A 19,780-nucleotide genomic window follows, 5' to 3' on the forward strand; every position below is an offset into this window, starting at 1 on the left:
GAGACCAATGGTGACTTTAAAACAGTTACAAACTTTCAATGGCTGTGATAGGAGGAATCTGAGGATGGATCAACAAAATTGTAGTTACTCCACCATACTAACCTAAATAACAGAGTGAAAAGAAGGAAGCCTGTACAGAATACAAATATTCCTAAATTTGAATCCTGTTTGCAATAAGAGACAAAAGTAAAACCGCAAACAAATTGGCAAACAAATGAACTATGTCCTGAATACAAATAGTTATTTGGGGCAAATCCAGCACAACACATCACTGAGTACCACTCTTCATATTTTCAAGCATATTGGATAAGGATGATAAGAAACGAAAGGACATGATTTGTGACACAACGTTCATCCTGTTAAGACATGTTCCCTCCAAGCTATGGTGATCATCTACCTCTAGAAAATGATTACATTGCTGCAATAGAGAACATTATTTCTTCAAGTTGAGTTAAATCACATACTTTTTATTATGGGAGTGCAAGAGATGATTGACAACATTATATATTCCCTGCAGTCTGGGGATGACACATGAATACATTTGTCCAACCAAATAAGGATTGGAACGGTCCCCCATCTGAACTGTCCAAATGGTCATCATGGGGGACACCTTCCAGGGGTTGCTGGCTATCAATGATCCAGGTCAACAAGTAGTGTTTAACATGATTTGTGAGGATTGGAACGGTCCCCCATTTGCTGGCTATCAATGATCCAGGTCAATAACTACCCCAGCTCATCTGTCTCTGGTCTTACCAGTCTTGATACGCTCCTACGAGCAACAGCACTCGTCTTCTTTAAGTAGATTATTATGTTTTCCACAGGACCTTAGAAAGACAAAACAATATAGAAATGTCATTAGTAATTGTGTATGATTTTGCTTGTGTTACATTTCTGTGACACAAATACATTTAAGAGCCACTGTGTTGTTACACATTTCATTCTGTACGGAGCAGACGTGGAGAGAAGAGAGAACACGCACATCGAGAGGGATTAGATAGCAGTTGCTTCGCGTGCCTGAAATTATATAATCTAAGTGATTGATAGTTGGTATTCAGTAGTCATAAAAGTATGCCTTATCTACATTAAATGCACTATGCATTATGTGGGTTTAATGCTGTAACACTGCATAAAACAATTAATAAAAGTCACGTGATGGTAGTTACTGCCCATTACTGCTTATCACTTATTCACATTACTTTAATTTAATAAAATATTTGTTTTATTTTATGGTAAGACTGATGTTGCCAGTGGTTTGCAGATATCAAGAATGATGCTTACGGTGACCAAATATTATCAGAGGAATTTTCCTACTGAATGGATGGGGAATCCATTTAGACAACAGCTGACAAGTGCTGCGATACCATCGTTTTCTCCCTTCACAACAAAACGTAAGCTTGTCGATTATTGGTAACATAACATTAGCTGGTCGAGGTAAATTAGATAGCAAAAGTTACAGTTCTGTATTGAACTCTGAAAGCCATCAGCTAAATCATATAGCTAGCTATCTTTTGGATATACACTTTTAATACATTTTGCCTATGCCATGGTAGGTCACCACCATACTGGTAGCTACCTTCAGCAGAGTAAACATGCTTGTCTGTTCATTCTATCTTTGACTAATGTTAGCAAATAATAGTAACTCAATCAGGTAGCAATCTATTTCACCCTTTTCTGGAAAACACTCTGTTACTAAAAATAGAATTGTCAATATAGCTAACTCACTCTCTGTGTGTTGGTAGTAATGCTGAATGTGTATAAATTGTCTATGATTGGTTTGTTGATTCTCAGCTGTTATGGGGCACAACATGATTTTGGGACAAAAATGAGCAAGGGACACTGAAAAGGTATAAAATCAAGACTACAACAGTAATGACACAACCACCTCATTCTCTTTGCAGATTGTTGTGGTGTTTTGGTTATGCTTAGAGACAGTAAATGTATTGTTGTGTATGAGAACAATTGAAAGGTACCATTTCTCCTCTATGTACCATACACAACAATACATACTGTGTAAGAACTGCCTTCCAAAGACTTCCACGCCTTTTGCAGCCCCCCAGCCCATTCACTTTGTTGACTGATCTTTCTTCTCAAACGCAGCTCCCAATGTCCATCATTGTCCCTTAACAATACACTAGTCTGTCTCTAAACACTTAGCTCCCAATCAGTTGACACCTTTACCAACAAAGGCATGTTGATGTTCGTCCCTTCCACAAAAAGTATAACAACTCAACCATGTCTATAACAACTCAACCACGTCTCCAGGAGACGTGCAGCACTAGTAAATCTTCTGCAAGAGGTCAAAACAGTTGGTGGTATCACATTTTAGGGAAGACCAAGATGCAGACAGTGTCAAAGTAACAAAAGTGTATTACTAGAACAGGGGGCCGGCAAACAACAGGTCAAGGGCAGGCAGAGTTCAGTAATCCAGATCAGAATCCAAAAGGTACAGAACGGCAGGCAGTCTCAGGATCAGGGCAGACAGAGGTCAATAATCCAGTGTGGTAGGACTTGGTACAGGATGGCAGGCAGGCTCAGGGCAGGTAGAATGATCAAAACTAGAAAACAGGAACTAGAAACAGATAGGAGCAAGGGGAAAACCACTGGTAGGCTTGACAAACAAAACAAACTGGCAACAGACAGAGAACACAGGTATAAATACACATGGGGTAACGAGGGGAGATGGGAGACACCTGATGGGGTGTGGAGACAAGCACAAAGATACAGTGGGGCGAAAAAGTATTTAGTCAGCCACCAATTGTGCAAGTTCTCCCACTTAAAAAGATGAGAGAGGCCTGTAATTTTCATCATAGGTACTCTTTAACTATGACAGACAAAATGAGAAAAAAAATCCTGAAATCACATTGTAAGATTTTTAATGAATTTATTTGCAAATTATGGTTGAAAATAAGTATTTGGTCAATAACAAAAGTTTACCTCAATACTTTGTTATATACCCTTTGTTGGCAATGACAGAGGTCAAACGTTTACTGTAAGTCTTCACAAGGTTTTCACACACTGTTACTGGTTTTTGGCCGATTCCTCCATGCAGATCTCCTCTAGAGCCGTGATGTTTTGGGGCTGTTGCTGGGCAACACGGACTTTCAACTCCCTCCAAAGATTTTCTATGGGATTGAGATCTGGAGACTGGCTAGGCCACTCCAGGACCTTGAAATGCTTCTTACGAAGCCACTCCTTCGTTGCCCGGGCGGTGTGTTTGTCATCATTGTCATGCTGAAAGACCCAGCCACTTTTCATCTTCAATGCCCTTGCTGATGGAAGGTTTTCACTCAAAATCTCACGATGCATGGCCCCATTCATTCTTTCCTTTACACGGCTCAGTCGTCCTGGTCCCTTTTCAGAAAAACAGCCCCAAAGCATGATGTTTCCAACCCCATGCTTCACAGTAGGTATGGTGTTCTTTGGATGCAACTCAGCATTCTTTGTCCTCCAAACACGACGAGTTGAGTTTTTACCAAAAAGTTATATTTTGGTTTCATCTGACCATATGACATTCTCCCAATCTTCTTCTGGATCATCCAAATGCTCTCTAGCAAACTTCAGATGGGCCTGGACATGTACTGGCTTAAGCAGGGGGACACATCTGGCACTGCAGGATTTGAGTCCCTGGCGGCGTAGTGTGTTACTGATGGTAGGCTTTGTTACTTTTGTCCCAGCTCTCTGCAGGTCATTCACTAGGTCCCCCCGTGTGGTTCTGGGATTTTTGCTCACCGTTCTTGTGATCATTTTGACCCCACAGGGTGAGATCTTGCGTGGAGCCCCAGAGCGTGGGAGATTATCAGTGGTTTTGTATATCTTCCATTTCCTAATAATTGCTCCCACAGTTGATTTCTTCAAACCAAGCTGCTTACCTATTGCACATTCAGTCTTCCCAGCCTGGTGTAGGTCTACAATTTTGTTTCTGGTGTCCTTTGACAGCTCTTTGGTCTTGCCCATAGTGGAGTTTGGAGTGTGACTGTTTGAGGTTGTGGACAGGTGTCTTTTATACTGATAACAAGTTCAAGTTCACAGGTGGTTAAGGTCTACGAACCCTAAACCACTTCCGGCAGTCTTATCCAGCTGGCCGTACACCGCAGACGGGACAAGACCATTCACCACAAGCACTCATCTTCCACAGCCCACCATGCCAAACACCTTTGCCAGTGTGCCCTATAAAGGACTATAAAATAAATATGGATCTTTTCAATCAATCCTCAAAATTCGTCTGCCTATATGGATTCACAGAATATATTTACACAATCTGTACAGGGCTCTGTAGCAACAAACAGATGTTAGACATTCAGATATATCTAAATATCAAATCGGATTTATCACGTGTCACGCCCTGGTCGAGGTATTTTGTGTTTATCTTCATTTATTTGGTCAGGCCAGGGTGTGGCATGGGTTTTTGTATGTGGTGTGTTTTGTCCTGGGGATTTGTTAGGTATTGGGTTTGTGGTTTAGTGGGGTTCTCTAGCAAAGTCTATGGCTGTCTGAATTGGTTCTCAATCAGAGGCAGGTGATTATCGTTGTCTCTGATTAGGAGCCATATTTAGTCAGCCATATTCTTTGAGTGTCCTTAGTGTCCTTGTTCCTGTCTTTGTTAGTTTACACAAGTATAGGCTGTTTCGGTTTTCGTTTCGTTCATTACGTTCTTTTGTTTTGTAGTGTTTGTATTAATTAATGTTTACGTTTGTTAATTAAACATGGATCGCAATCTACACGCTGCATTTTGGTCCGATCCTTGTTCCACCTCTTCGTCAGAGGAGGAGATAGAAGAAAGCCGTTACAGAATCACCCACCACAACTGGACCAAGCGGCGTGGTAACAGGCAACAACAGCAGCAGGAGTTGCGTAATAAGGATTTCTGGACATGGGAGGAAATCCTCGACGGGAGAGGACCCTGGGCTAAACCAGGGGAGTGTAGCCGCCCAAAGGTGCAGCAGGAGAAAAAGCCCGGGAGTCAGCCCCAAAAATTTATTGGGGGGGGGCTAACAGGGTGTATGGCTACGCCAGGTAGGAGACCTGCGCAAACTCCCTGTGCTTACCGGGGGGCTAGAGAGACCGGGCAGGCACCGTGTTATGCTGTGGTGCACACGGTGTCTCCAGTCATGAAGCCGGCTCTACGCATCTGGTCCCCAGTGCGTCTCCTTGGGCCGGCTTACATGGCACCAGCTTTGCGCACGGTGTCTCCGGTTCGCCTGTATAGCCCAGTGCGGGCTATTCCACCTTGCCGCACTGGCAGGGCGACCGGGACCATTCAACCAGGTAAGGTTGGGCAGGCTCGGTGCTCAAGAGCTCCATTGCGCCTGCACGGTCCGGTCTATCCAGTACCACCTCCACACCCCAGCCCTCCGGTAGCAGCTCCCCGCACCAGGCTTCCTGTGCGTGTCCTCGGCCCAGTACCACCAGTGCCAGCACCACGCATCAGGCCTACAGTGCGCCTCGCCTGTCCAGCGCTGCCAGAGCCCTCCTCCTCTTCAACGCTGCCGGAGTCTCCCGCCTGTTTAGCGCTGCCAGAGCCTTCCGCCTCTACAGCGCTGCCGGAGTCTCCCGCCTGTTCAGAACTGCCAGTCTGCAAGGAGCTGCCAGTCTGCATGGAGCTGCCAGTCTGCATAGAGCTGCCAGTCTGCATTGAGCTGCCAGTCTGCATTGAGCTGCCAGTCTGCATTGAGCTGCCAGTCTGCAAGGAGCTGCCAGAGCTGCCAGTCTGCAGGATGCCGCCAAAGCTGCCAGTTTGCAAGGAGCCGCCAGAGCTGCCAGTCTGCAAGGAGCCGCCAGAGCTGCCAGTCTGCAAGGAGCCGCCAGAGCTGCCAGTCTGCAAGGAGCCGCCAGAGCTGCCAGTCTGCAAGGAGCCGCCAGAGCTGCCAGTCTGCAAGGAGCCGCCAGGGCCGCCAGTCTGCATGAAGCAGCCAGGGCCGCCAGTCTGCATGAAGCAGCCAGGGCCGCCAGTCAGCATGGAGCAGCCAGAGCCGCCAGTCAGCATGGAGCAGCCAGAGCCGCCAGTCTGCATTGAGCTGCCAGTCTGCAAGGAGCTGCCAGAGCTGCCAGTCTGCAGGTTGCCGCCAAAGCTGCCAGTCTGCAAGGAGCCGCCAGAGCTGCCAGTCTGCAAGGAGCCGCCAGAGCTGCCAGTCTGCAAGGAGCCGCCAGAGCTGCCAGTCTGCAAGGAGCCGCCAGAGCTGCCAGTCTGCAAGGAGCAGCCAGAGCCGCCAGTCTGCATGAAGCAGCCAGGGCCGCCAGTCTGCATGGAGCAGCCAGGGCCACCAGTCAGCATGGAGCAGCCAGAGCCGCCAGTCAGCATGGAGCAGCCAGAGCCGCCAGTCAGCATGGAGCAGCCAGAGCCGCCAGTCAGCATGGAGTAGCCAGAGCAGCCAGTCAGCATGGAGCAGCCAGTCAGCATGGAGCAGCCAGAGCAGCCAGTCAGCATGGAGCAACCAGAGCTGCCAGTCAGCATGGAGCAGCCAGTCAGCATGGAGCAGCCAGTCAGCATGGAGCAGCCAGAACTGCCAGTCAGCCAGACTCTTCCAGATCTGCCGGTCAGCCAGACTCTTCCAGATCTGCCGGTCAGCCAGACTCTTCCAGATCTGCCGGTCAGCCAGACTCTTCCAGATCTGCCGGTCAACCAGACTCTTCCAGATCTGCCGGTCAACCAGACTCTTCCAGATCTGCCGGTCAACCAGACTCTTCCAGATCTGCCGGTCAACCAGACTCTTCCAGATCTGCCGGTCAACCAGACTCTTCCAGATCTGCCGGTCAACCAGACTCTTCCAGATCTGCCGGTCAACCAGACTCTTCCAGATCTGCCGGTCAACCAGACTCTTCCAGATCTGCCGGTCAACCAGACTCTTCCAGATCTGCCGGTCAACCAGACTCTTCCAGATCCGCCAGTCAACCAGACTCTTCCAGATCCGCCAGTCAACCAGACTCTTCCAGATCCGCCAGTCAACCAGACTCTTCCAGATCCGCCAGTCAACCAGACTCTTCCAGATCCGCCAGTCAGCCAGACTCTTCCAGATCCGCCAGTCAGCCAGGATCTGCCAGAACCACCAGCCAGCCAGGATCTGCCAGATCCAACTACCTGCCTGAGCTTCCTCTCAGTGCTGAGCTTCCTCTCAGTGCTGAGCTTCCTCTCAGTCCCGAGCTACCCCTCAGTCCCGAGCTACCCCTCAGTCCTGAGCTACCTCAGTCCTGAGCTGTCCCTCAGTCGCGAGCTGCCCCTCAGTCCAGTGGGGTTCTGGGTGAGGACTACTAGGCCATGGTCGGCGGCGAGGGTGGACTATCCAGGGACGCGAGGAGGGACTAAGACATTGATAGAGTGGGGTCCACATCCCGCGCCGGAGCCGCCACCATGGACAGACGCCCACCCGGACCCTCCCTATTGTTTTGATGTGCGTCCGGGAGTCCGCACCTTGGGGGGGGGGGGGGGGGGGGGGGGGTTCTGTCACGCCCTGGTCGAGGTATTTTGTGTTTATCTTCATTTATTTGGTCAGGCCAGGGTGTGGCATGGGTTTTTGTATGTGGTGTGTTTTGTCCTGGGGTTTTGTTAGGTATTGGGTTTGTGGTTTAGTGGGGTTCTCTAGCAAAGTCTATGGCTGTCTGAATTGGTTCTCAATCAGAGGCAGGTGATTATCGTTGTCTCTGATTGGGAGCCATATTTAGTCAGCCATATTCTTTGAGTGTTTCGTGGGTGATTGTTCATGTCACTGTGTTCGTTTGCACAAGATAGGCTGTTTCGGTTTTCACGTTATGTTTATTGTTTTTGTATAGTTCGTGTTTTTGTCTTCATTAAAGATGTATCGAACAAACCACGCTGCATTTTGGTCCGATCCTTGTTCCACCTCTTCGTCAGAGGAGGAGATAGAAGAAAGCCGTTACAACATGCTACGAATACAACAGGTGTAAACCTCAGAGCGAAATGCCCTTAACCAACAATGCTTTAAGAAGACTTAAATAATAAATAAAAGTAACACGTGGTTATACTGCAGCAGTAAAATAACAATATTGAGGCAATATACAGGGGGTACAGAGTCAATGTGCGGGGGCACCGGTTAGTCGACGAAATTGAGGTAATATGTACATGTAGGTTGAGTTAAAGTGACTATGCATAGATAATAAACAGAGAGTAACAGCAGCGTAAAAGAGGGGTCTGGGTAGCCCTTTGATTAGCTGTAGAAGTTGTTAAGAAGTCTTTTGGGCCAAGACTTGGCGCTCCGGTACAGCTTGCTGTGCGGTAGCAGAGAGAACAGTCTATGACTAGGGTGGATGGAGTCTTTGACAAAGGCCTTCCTCTGACACCGCCTGGTATAGAGGTCCTGCATGGCAGGAAGCTTGGCCCCAGTAATGTCTGGGCCGTACACACTACCCTCTGTAGTGCCCTGCGGTCAGAGGCCGAGCAATTGCCATACCAGGCAGTGATGCAATGAGTCAGGATGCTCTCGATGGTGCAGCTGTAGAACCTTTTGAGGATCTGAGGACCCATGCCAAATCTTTTCAGTCTACTGAGGGGGAATAGGCTTTGTCGTGCCCTCATTACGACTGTCTTAGTGTGTTTGGAGCATGATGATGTGAACACCAATGAACTTGAAGCTCTCAACCTGCTCCACTACAGCCCCATCAATGAGAATGGGGGCGTGATCGGTCCTCCTTTTCCTGTAATCCACAATCATCTAATTTGTCTTGATCACGTTGAGGGAGAGGTTGTTGTCCTGGCACCACACGGCCAGGTCTCTGACCGCCTCCCTATATGCTGTCTCATCGTTGTCGATGATCAGAACTACCACTGTTGTGTCATCTGCAAACTTGATGAGGGTGTTGGAGTCGTGCCTGGCCGTGCAGTCATGAGTGAACAGGGAGTACAGGAGGGGACAGAGCATGCACCCCTGGGGGAACCCCGTGTTGAGGATAAGCGTCAAGGATGTTTTGCTACCTACTCTTCCCACCTCGGGTGGCCCTTCTGGATGCCCAGGATCCAGTTGCAGATGGAGGTGTTCAGTCCCAGGGTCGTTAGTTTAGCAATTGGTTTGTGTTGCTATTACTCTACAGATTGCGATTATTGTTGTTGTTTAGCTGGCTAGCTAGCTAGCTAAATTACAAACACCCCAAATTAAAGCGTGATGTTAGCTGACGTTAGATGGCTGGCTAGCTAGCTAACATTACGTGTATGAACTGTGTGTAAATTAGTGATATTTTCTCAGAATACCATTTTGCATTGTCAGTTATCACCTAATGTTAGCTACAGTTGAAGTCGGACGTTTACATACACCTTATAGAATTGAGGTCAGGGCTTTGTGATGGCCACTCCAATACCTTGACTTTGTTGTCCTTAAGCCATTTTGCCACAACTTTGGAAGTATGCTTGGGGTCATTGTCCATTTGGAAGACCCATTTGCGACCAAGCTTTAACTTGTCTTGAGATGTTGCTTCAATATATCCACATCATTTTCCTGTCTCATGATGCCATCTATTTTCTGAAGTGCACCAGTCCCTGCTGCAGCAAAGCACCCCCACAACATGATGCTGCCACCGCCGTGCTTCAAGGTTGGGATGGTGTTCTTCGGCTTGCAAGCCTCCCCCTTTTTCCTACAAACATAACGATGGTCATTATGTCCAAATCGTTCTATTTTTATTTTATTTTTTTATTTCAAATTTATTGAACCAGGTAGGCTAGTTGAGAACAAGTTCTCATTTACAACTGAGACCTGGCCAAGATAAAGCATAGCAGTGTGAACAGACAACACAGAGTTACACATGGAGTAAACAATTAACAAGTCAATAACGCAGTAGAAAAAAAAAGAAAAAAAAGAGAGTCTATATACATTGTGTGCAAAAGGCATGAGGAGGTAGGCGAATAATTACAATTTTGCAGATTAACACTGGAGTGATAAATGATCAGATGGTCATGTACAGGTAGAGATACTGGTGTGCGGAATAGAAAGCCGACTCTAGATTTGATTTTAGATTGGAGATGTTTGATATGAGTCTGGAAGGAGAGTTTACAGTCTAGCCAGACACCTAGGTACTTATAGATGTCCACATATTCTAGGTCGGAACCATCCAGGGTGGTGATGCTAGTCGGGCGTGCGGGTGCAGGCAGCGAACGGTTGAAAAGCATGCATTTGGTTTTACTAGCGTTTAAGAGCAGTTGGAGGCCACGGAAGGAGTGTTGTATGGCGTTGAAGCTCGTTTGGAGGTTAGATAGCACAGTGTCCAAGGAAGGGCCGGAAGTATACAGAATGGTGTCGTCTGCGTAGAGGTGGATCAGGGAATCGCCCACAGCAAGAGCAACATCATTGATATATACAGAGAAAAGAGTCAGCCCGAGAATTGAACCCTGTGGTACCCCCATAGAGACTGCCAGAGGACCGGACAACATGCCCTCCGATTTTTTCGTTTTGTTTGATCAGACCAAATAACATTTCTCCAAAAAGTATGATCTTTGTCCCCATGTGCTGTTGCAAACCGTAGTCTGGCTTTGTTTATGGCGGTTTTGGAGCAGTGGCTTCTTCCTTGCTGAGCGGCCTTTCAGGTTATGTCAATATAGGACTTGTTTTACTGTGGATATAGAAACTTTTGTACCTGTTTCCTCCAGCATCTTCACAAGGTCCTTTGCTGTTGTTCAGGGATTGATTTGCAATTTTCGCACCAAAGTACGTTCATCTCTAGGAGACAGAACACGTCTCTTTCGTGAGCAGTATGACAGCTGCGTGGTCCCATGGTGTTTATACTTGTGGTCTATTGTTTGCACAGGTGAACGTGGTACCTTCAGGCATTTGGAAATTGTTCCCAGGGATGAACCAGACTTGTGGAGGTCTACAATTTGTTTTCTGGGGTATTGGCTGATTCCTTTTGATTTTCCCATGATGTCAAGCAAAGGGGCACTGAGTTTGAAGGTAGGCCTTGAAATACATCCACAGGTACACCTCCAATTGACTCAAATGATGTCAATTAGCTTATCAGAAGCTTCTAAAGCCATGACATATTTTTCTGGAATTTCCCAAGCTGTTTAAAGGCACAGTCAACTTAGTGTATGTAAACTTCTGACCCACTGGGATTGTGATACAGTGAATTATATGTGAAATAATCTGTCTGTAAACAATTGTTGGAAAAATTACTTGTGTCATACATAAAGTAGATGTCCTAACAGACTTGCCAAAACTATAGTTTGTTAACAAGAAATTTGTGGAGTGGTTGAAAAACAAGTTTTAATGACTCCAACCTAAGCGTATGTAAACTTCCGACTTCAACTGTAGCTAATATTGAACCTATTTGGTTAACTTTAGCTTGCTATGACAATCGGTTTGTATTGCTAGTACTCTATGGATTGGGATTATGGTTCATTGTTTAGCTGGCAAACTAGCTATCTACATGTCTAAACAAAAGACCCCAAGTAAAGCTTGCTGACTTTATAGTAGATTGCTGGCTTGCTAGCTAAAATTACATTTATGAACTGTGTGTGGCGATATCTCAGAATGCCGTTTTGCATCTATAGTATAATAATGCTAAAATATTTTTACCTGGAATGTGTCTTTCAGCATAAGTAGAACATGCCTGGCTCTCCTCCACCAGTCATACAAGGAGAATGGTCTAATGCCTCCAATCAAAAAGAGAGCTGGCCAAAGCAAGCACAGGTTACACCTGAAGCACAAGACCTTGCAGCGAGTGGTGAGCTTCATCAACAACTACGCAGAGAATAATGCAATAGTATTACCAGAACACCACCCAGGACAAATACTTTGGTGGAAAGCTGCTGCCATCTCATGTGACAAAAGCAGCAGTGTGGCGTCTCCACAAGAAATTGATGACAACACTTGGTATGTAAAGCATAAACACGTTTTGATTATTTAATTGACCTCCAACATGAATGGCACTACTTTTATTGATCTCACATGATTTCTGTATTTTCCAGAGGGACGTGTAGTCAGGCTGTCTTCCTTCAAGAATCTGATGCCCCACATCTCAAGCACCAAGCCCAGGACAGACCTGTGCTGGCAGTGCAATGTGAACAACTATGAGGTCTTCTGATCTGCCAATCTGCCAGAAGCTGTTAAGTCAGCCAAGCTGAAGAAGCAATAGCAGCATCTCATGCTTGTTCAGTCAGTGGTCTGTCTACCAGAAGATGGTTGCTATCTGCAAAACCACCTGTCAAGACCTGCAGATGTCTCTGGTGGCCCCTACTGAACCAGCAAGCAAATACATCAGGATGCATTACAGATTTGATTTTGCTCAACAAGTAAGCAACATGTTCTCCTTTATACTGATTAAGGCCATGGATGGATAGATCAAAAAAAGAAAAAAATGTTTTATAAACTCAGCAAAAAAAGAAACGTCCTCTCACTGTCAACTCACTGGCAGCAAACTTAACATGTATAAATATTTTTATGAACATAACAGGATTTAACAACTAAGAAATAAACTGAACAAGTTCCAAAAACATGTGACTAACAGAAATGTAATAATGTGGCCCTGAACAAAGGGGGGGGCAAAATCAACAGTAACAGTCACTATCTGGCCTCCAGCTGCATTAAGTACTGCTGTGCATCTCCTCCTTACGGTCTGCACCAGATTTGCCAGTTCTTGCTGTGAGATGTTACCCCGCTCTTCCACCAAGGCACCCGTAAGTTCCCGGATATTCTGGGGGGAATGGCCCTGGCCCTAGGCCTCACCCTCCGATCCCAGACGTGCACAATGGGATTGAGGTCCGGGTTCTTCGCTGGCCATGGCAGAACATTGACATTCCTGTCTTGCAGGAAATCACGCTCAGAACGAGCAATATGGCTGGTGGCATTCTCATGCTGGAGGATCATGTCAGGATGAGCCTGCAGGAAGGGTACCACATGAGGGATGAGGATGTCTTCCCTGTAACGCACAGCATTGATATTGCCTACAATGACAACAAGCTCAGTCCGACCATGACGGACACTCCACCTCCAAATCGATCCCGCTCCAAAGTACAGGCCTCATTCCTTCGACGATAAACGTGAATCCGACCATTACACCCGGTGAGACAAAACCGCAACTCGTCAGTGAAGAGCACTTTTTGCCAGTCCTGTCTGGTCCAGCGACGGTGGGTTTGTGCCAATAGGCAATGTTGTTGCCGGTGATGTCTGTGAGGACCTGTCTTTACAACAGGCCTACAAGCCCTGAGTCCAGCCTCTCTCAGCCTATTGCGGACAGTCTGAGCACTGATGGAGGGATTGTGCGTTCCTGGTGTAACTCGGGCAGTTGTTGTTGCCATCCTGTACCTGTCCCGTAGGTGTGATGTTCGGATGTACCGATCCTGTGCAGGTGTTGTTTAATCTAGTCTGCAACTGCGAGGACGATCAGCTGTCCGTCCTGTCTCCCTGTAGCACTGTCTTAGGCGTCAACACAGTACGGACATTGCAATTTATTGCCCTGGCCACATCTGCAGCCCTCATGCCTCCTTGCAGCATGCCTAAGGCATGCTCACGCAAATGAGCAGGGATCCTGGCCATCTTTCTTTTGGTGTTTTTCAGAGTCAGTAGAAAGGCCTCTTTAGTGTCCTAAGTTTTCATAACTGTGACCTTAATTGCCTGCCGTCTGTAAGCTGTTAGTGTCTTAACGACAGTTCCACAGGTGCATGTTCATTAATTCTTCATGAGAATCAGTGTTTAAACTCTTTATAATGAAGATCTGTGAAGTTACTTGGATTTTTACGAATTATCTTTGAAAGACAGGGTCCTGAAAAAGGGCTGTTTCTTTTTTTGCTGAGTTAGTATACACTACAGTTCAAAAGTTTATGTTCGCACAGCTGAAAACTGTAGTGCTGATTAAAGATGCAATAAAACTGGCCTTTAGACTAGTTGAGTATCTGGAGCATCAGCATTTGTGGGTTCGATTACAGGCTCAAAATGGCCAGAAACAAATAACTTTCTTCTGAAACTCGTCAGTCTATTCTTGTTCTGAGAAATGAAGGCTATTCCATGCGAAAAATTGCCAAGAAACTGAAGATCTCGTACAACTCTGTGTACTACTCCCTTCACAGAACAGCACAATCTGGCTCTAGCCAGAATAGAAAGAGGAGTGGGAGGCCCCAGTGCACAACTGACCAAGAGGACAAGTACATTAGAGTGTCTAGTTTGAGAAACAGACGTCTCACAAGTCCTCAACTGGCAGCTTCATTGAAAAGTACCCGCAAAACACCAGTCTCAACGTCAACAGTGAAGAGGCAACCCTGGGTTGCTGACCTTGGCAGAGTTGCAAAGAAAAAGCCATATCTCAGACTGGCCAATAAAAATAAAATATTAAGATGGGCAAAAGAACACAGACACTGGACAGAGGAACTCTGGCTCGAAAGCCAGCATCCCGGAGTCGCCTCTTCACTGTTGACGTTGAGACTGGTGTTTTGCGGGTACTATTTAATGAAACTGCCAGTTGGGGACTTGTGAGGAGTCTGTTTCTCTTTAATTCAGGGCCGTTCCTTACTTTCTTCCCCTTCTACTTGCCTCTTCCATTTTTGCGGTAATGCTGCAATTAGTTGGATTTAATTTTGAGTACATACATTTTTAGCTTGATATTGTTTGTTAAGTTAGCAAACGGTTCCATTGTATCACTCATTAGTGGACAGAACGGTTAGCTAAAATTAGCTAGCAAATTATCTAACTATCTAGCTAGCTAACATTAAGCCACAGAGAACAAACTAGCCAAGTTATTTAGCTGGCTAGCCACAAACTTGCAACCTTCGGCAACACAAAACCGTTACCAACTAGTTACAGGCTTGCTCGTTAGCATTACATTCCTCCTGTTAGTAGTCTCTTTGCTTCGAGAGACAGGTGTGTATTCATTAGAGAAACCATTTACCACTTTAGAACCAAACAGAAGCAAACAAGAAACACAACGAAACGGGGAGGGACCTACCTGAATTTTTCGCATAGAAACTCTCATTTGTGTTTGTAGTGAACGGTTTCTGTTGCAAGACATTTTGCAACAGATGACACATTTTGCAACAGAATCAGCTTAATGATAACACCCCAAGTCTCCCGGAGGCTACCCTGTTAGCTGACATTGCCAATAGTAGTTTTTCCTGTCAGCGAACACATCTAGTTTTTAAAAGTTGTGATGTTAGCAACCTGGCCAGTTATTTAACTATATAGCTATGTATGACTATGCCAGAAATACTCATATCTGGCTATACATTGCTTTGACCAACTAGTTAACATTATCAACCAGAGAGACATTCAGGTCTTAGCTACGATTCCTAGCTAGTTGTATAATGCTAGCTGTAAACAGCTGAGTTGACTTCCTATTTTAAAATGCCTAGATGAGTGGAATAGATATATCTTTTTACTTCGACCAATCAGGAAGAAGATCAGCAATGATCCACAATGGACGTCACCAACAATGCGAGGTAGGCTACACCTAAAGTCAGACTGTTACTAGGATGGTGTGTGTGTATGTGGGTGGTGTTTCTTTATCTCATCTCTCAATGATAATTTCTGTCATGCCCTGATCTCTCATTCCGCTTCTCTCTCCCTCCCCTTTCTATATTTCTCTCTCCCCCTCTCCTTCTCTCTCCCAGTGTGAAGGCTGTGTGTAATGAGCTCCACAACACTCTCATGGCCATAAATCAGAAGGACAAACTGCGCTGGTGGAAGAACATCCATAGACCAGGCATACTCACTGACTCACCTCAGTTCCAGGTGCAACACACACACACACACAGCGGGCTAATGGAAGTTAATGGGGCCTAATGGAGTATACTGTAATATGGGATGATGTAGACTTCAGCCCCTTTGATATTAGTCTAATGTATTGAACAGTGTTACAAGCTAATGTAGCAGACTGTTTAACAGTAATGTATGGTCCAAAAATGTTACCATTATTAGAGACTGCTGGAGGGTAAGACTTTATACAATCTGCCTTGTTGTTCAATGGAGTCGAATGAAACCCCTTTCAGGAGCGGGCACCAAAAAAGAAAAGCAAAAAAGGGGAAAAAATAGGTAGAGGCACAACAAGGCACAATAGAGGGGATGGGTATTTTAAATGGATACTTCAGTATTTTAGCAATATCTACTTCCCCAGACGAACTCATGGATACCATTAGTATATCTCTGCATCCAGTATGAATGAAGTTAGAGGTAGTTTCATGAGCCAATGCTAACTAGCGTTAGTGCAATGACTGGGTGTAAATGGTATCTACTAGCATGATAGCAATTACCATAGACTTCCAGTCATTGCGCTAACACTAGTTAGCAAATTCCTTCAAACTGCACGCAGAAATACAAATGGTATCCACAAGTTCATCTGACTCTGGGGAAGTAGATAAAGGGACAAAATACCCATCACATTACAAATTTAGTAAGGACAGCACTTTCTCCCCAAACTATACGTTTTTCGAGTGATTGGATTTTGAAATCTCCCAAAGGCAAATTGACAGTCGCAACCAACAATAGACATGTAATCCATAGATGGCAGTTCTCATTCAAGTCAAGACTGATTCAGATTCAGTGTTTAATAGTCATATGTACAGGGTTGCAGGTGTGATTGCAGGGTACAGTAAAAATCTTAGGCTTTGAGCCCCAACATGCAGGACTAAGTGAAATAAAATAGTTAAAATGGTAATAAAAAACAACAATACAAATAGCACTATATACCAGTGGAGGCTCCTCAGAGGAGGAAGGGGAGGACCATAAAAATAAAAATTCTGAAACAAAAAATGTAATCATTTTTAGATAAAAGTATTCTTAATATATTCATATATCTCCAAATAATTTATTAAAACACACTGTTTTGCAATCAATGTCTACTGTAGCCTCAACAGCACTCTGTAGGGTAACACTATGGTGTAGCCGGAAAACAGCTAGCTTCCGTCCTCCTTTGGGTACATACAAAACCTAGGAGGCTCATGGTTCTCACCCCTAGCTAGCACAACAGGGTATAAAATGTGGTAAGTAGTTGACTCAAAGAGAGAGAAAGACAAGCCTAGGTCATTGGGGGGTTTAGCTCTACCAAATTTTCAGACATACTACTGGGCTGCAAAGTTCAGAGCCCTCCTGTACTGGCTGCAGACTGACCCTACTGGCCCTAGACCACTATGGGTCCCGATGGAGTCTGAATCGTGTAAACCTGCAGCACTCTCCTCTGTGTTGTGCTCGTCTCTCCCAGTGTCCCTAGGCAAGAGGTGTGTCAACCCAATTGTAAAGCAGTCTCTTAAAATTTGGAATCAGTTCCGTTTAGCCTTTAGCCTCCGAGGCTTTTCTCTATCAGCCCCAATAACATTTTATTTCCTCCATCTTTGAATAATCAGGCTTTTGGCATTTGGCACTCACTAGGCCTCTCCTCGCTAGCCCAATTATTCTTTGATGATACATTTGCCTCTTTTTCTCAGCTGCAGGAAAAGTTCAATCTCCCCCAATCCCACTTTTTCCACTATCTCCAGACGAGAAACTTTGTCAGAGCTAACACACCTGGATTTCCCCATAGGCCTGCGAATACAGCTATAGAGAGCATCTTGGAGTTGAAAAAGCTTCCTAGGGGCGCAATTTCAGATGTATATGCAATCATTCATGACTTACAGAACCCTTCTTTGGTGCCTTTAAAGACTCGATGGGAACTTGGGGAAGACACCTGGGAATCTGTGCTGCACAGGGTGCACTCGTCCTCTTTTAGCACTAGACACAGCCTCATTCAATTCAAGGTGGTTCATCGTATCCACTGGTCGGGGGCCAAACTTGGAAGAATTTTCTCAGATTTTGATCCTACCTGTGTCAGATGTAAAGTGGAACCAGCCACACTGTTGCATATGTTTTGGGGCTGTCATAAACTGTCAGGTTTCTGGGAATTTCATATTTAAATGTTTCTCTGATATATATGACACTGTTATAGATCCGTCTCCCCTTACAGACCTTTTTGGAGTACTGCCCATAGGTACCCCTCTATCAAGAATCCAGTTGGACACTGTTGCTTATACAACTCTTTTAGCTAGACGGCTAATACTACAGAATTGGAAGATGGCAGCTCCCCCATCTTATAAATATTGGGTGAGAGATGTGTTGTGCTCTCTGAAACTAGAATTGTTTTAATTCAATTAAACAGTCCATCCTCTGATGGCATTCCAATTAAAACAAAAATAAGTCTGTATTTGACCCCCCTGTGACTTAAGGGTTGGAGGAGCTTCTCTGTGTGTTTTTGCTGGGGGGGCATTAAGGTCCATGTGCTTATTGATTGTGACCTGTGGATGCCTTGTTCATCTTGCCCGGGCAGAGACTGAAGTGTGAGCTTGTTTTTCACAGTTATTTTTACATTTTGTTCACGCTTACATAAATAATCATTATATTTTTTTTATTTTAAAGCATTGTAAACTTTATTTTTGGTCCAGTGGATGGTCGGTCACATGCAACCATGTGAGTGGTTGCATTTCTCCACCCTTAGCCCTTGACTGTTTACAGGAACAATGGTGAGGTGTTTGCTCTGTCCCTGTACTATAGATTGCCCTTTAACCTCTGTAGCCTTCTGCCGGGTGTGTTTAACTTGTCTAAAGTATGGTATCTTTAAGGCAATTTTTTTATTTGTATTTATTAATTTTTTTCTATTTTTTTATCTAGTTGAGTATATTGTTTATATTGCTTTGTGTTGTCTTGTCTGTGTGTGTGTGTGTGTAAAACTTAATAAACAAAGTTTTTCTTTAAAAGAGAGAGAAAGACAATAGTTGAATAGTTTTGAACAAAATTAATGTCTTCAAAAATTAAGGAGAAACAAGAGAGTGAGAGAGGGCTACCTACAGTTAAAGTCAGAAGTTTACATACACTTAGGTTGGAATCATTAAAACTTGTTTTTCAACCACCACAAATTTCTTGTTATTAACAAACTATAGTTTGGCAAGTCGGTTGGGACATCCACTTTGTGCATGACACAAGTAACTTTTATTTCACTGTATCACAATTCCAGTAGCTCAGAAGTTTACATACACTAAGTTGACTGTGCCTTTAAACAGCTTGGAAAATCCAGAAAATGATGTCATGGCTTTGGAAGCTTCTGATAGGCTAATTGACATAATTTGAGTCAATTGGAGGTGTACGTGTGGATGTAAGTGCAAATCAATCCCAGCAAAGGACCTTGTGAAGATGCTGGAGGAAACAGGTACAATGTATCTATATCCACAGTAAAACAAGTCCTATATCGACATAACCTGAAAGGCCGCTCCAAAACCGCCATAAAATAGCCAGACTACGGTTTGCAACAGCACATGGGGACAAAGACCATACTTTATGGAGAAATGTCCTCTCGTCTGATGAAACAAAATTAGAACTCTTTGGCCATATTGACCATCGTTATGTTTGTAGGAAAAAGGGGGAGGCTTGCAAGCCGAAGAACACCATCCCAACTGTGAAGCATGGGGGTGGCAGCATCATGTTGTGGGGGTGCTTTGCTGCAGGAGGGACTGGTGCACTTCACAAAATAGATGGCATCATGAGGTAGGAAAATTATGTTGATATATTGAAGCAACATCTCAAGACATCAGTTACACAAGTTAAAGCTTGGTCGCAAATGGGTCTTCCAAATGGACAATGACCCCAAGCATACTTCCAAAGTTGTGGCAAAATGGCTTAAGGACAACAAAGTCAAGGTATTGGAGTGGCCATCACAAAGCCCTGACCTCAATCCCATAGAAAATTTGTGGGCAGAACTGTAAAAGCGTGTGCGAGCAAGGAGGCCTAGAAACCTGACTCAGTTACACCAGCTCTGTCAGGAGGAATGGGACAAAATTCACCCAACTTATTGTGGGAAGCTTGTGGAAGGCTACCTGAAACGTTTGACCTAAGTTAAA

The 19,780-nt window shown here is 45.0% G+C and overlaps 1 protein-coding gene across 1 annotated transcript in view; it reads right to left on the reverse strand.

Annotated features, from left to right (window-relative positions):
• nova1 (NOVA alternative splicing regulator 1) overlaps positions 1 to 831 on the reverse strand; it is a 39,380-nt gene extending 38,549 nt beyond the window's left edge. The window contains exon 1 of the mRNA XM_036937630.1: positions 754 to 831. The gene's annotated coding sequence lies outside the window, so the exon portion shown is untranslated. The remainder of the gene's footprint in view (positions 1 to 753) is intronic.
• Positions 832 to 19,780: the final 18,949 nt, after the last annotated feature.

Source organism: Oncorhynchus mykiss, chromosome 12 (assembly GCF_013265735.2).
Source record: "Oncorhynchus mykiss isolate Arlee chromosome 12, USDA_OmykA_1.1, whole genome shotgun sequence".
Taxonomy (NCBI): Eukaryota; Metazoa; Chordata; class Actinopteri; order Salmoniformes; family Salmonidae; genus Oncorhynchus; species Oncorhynchus mykiss.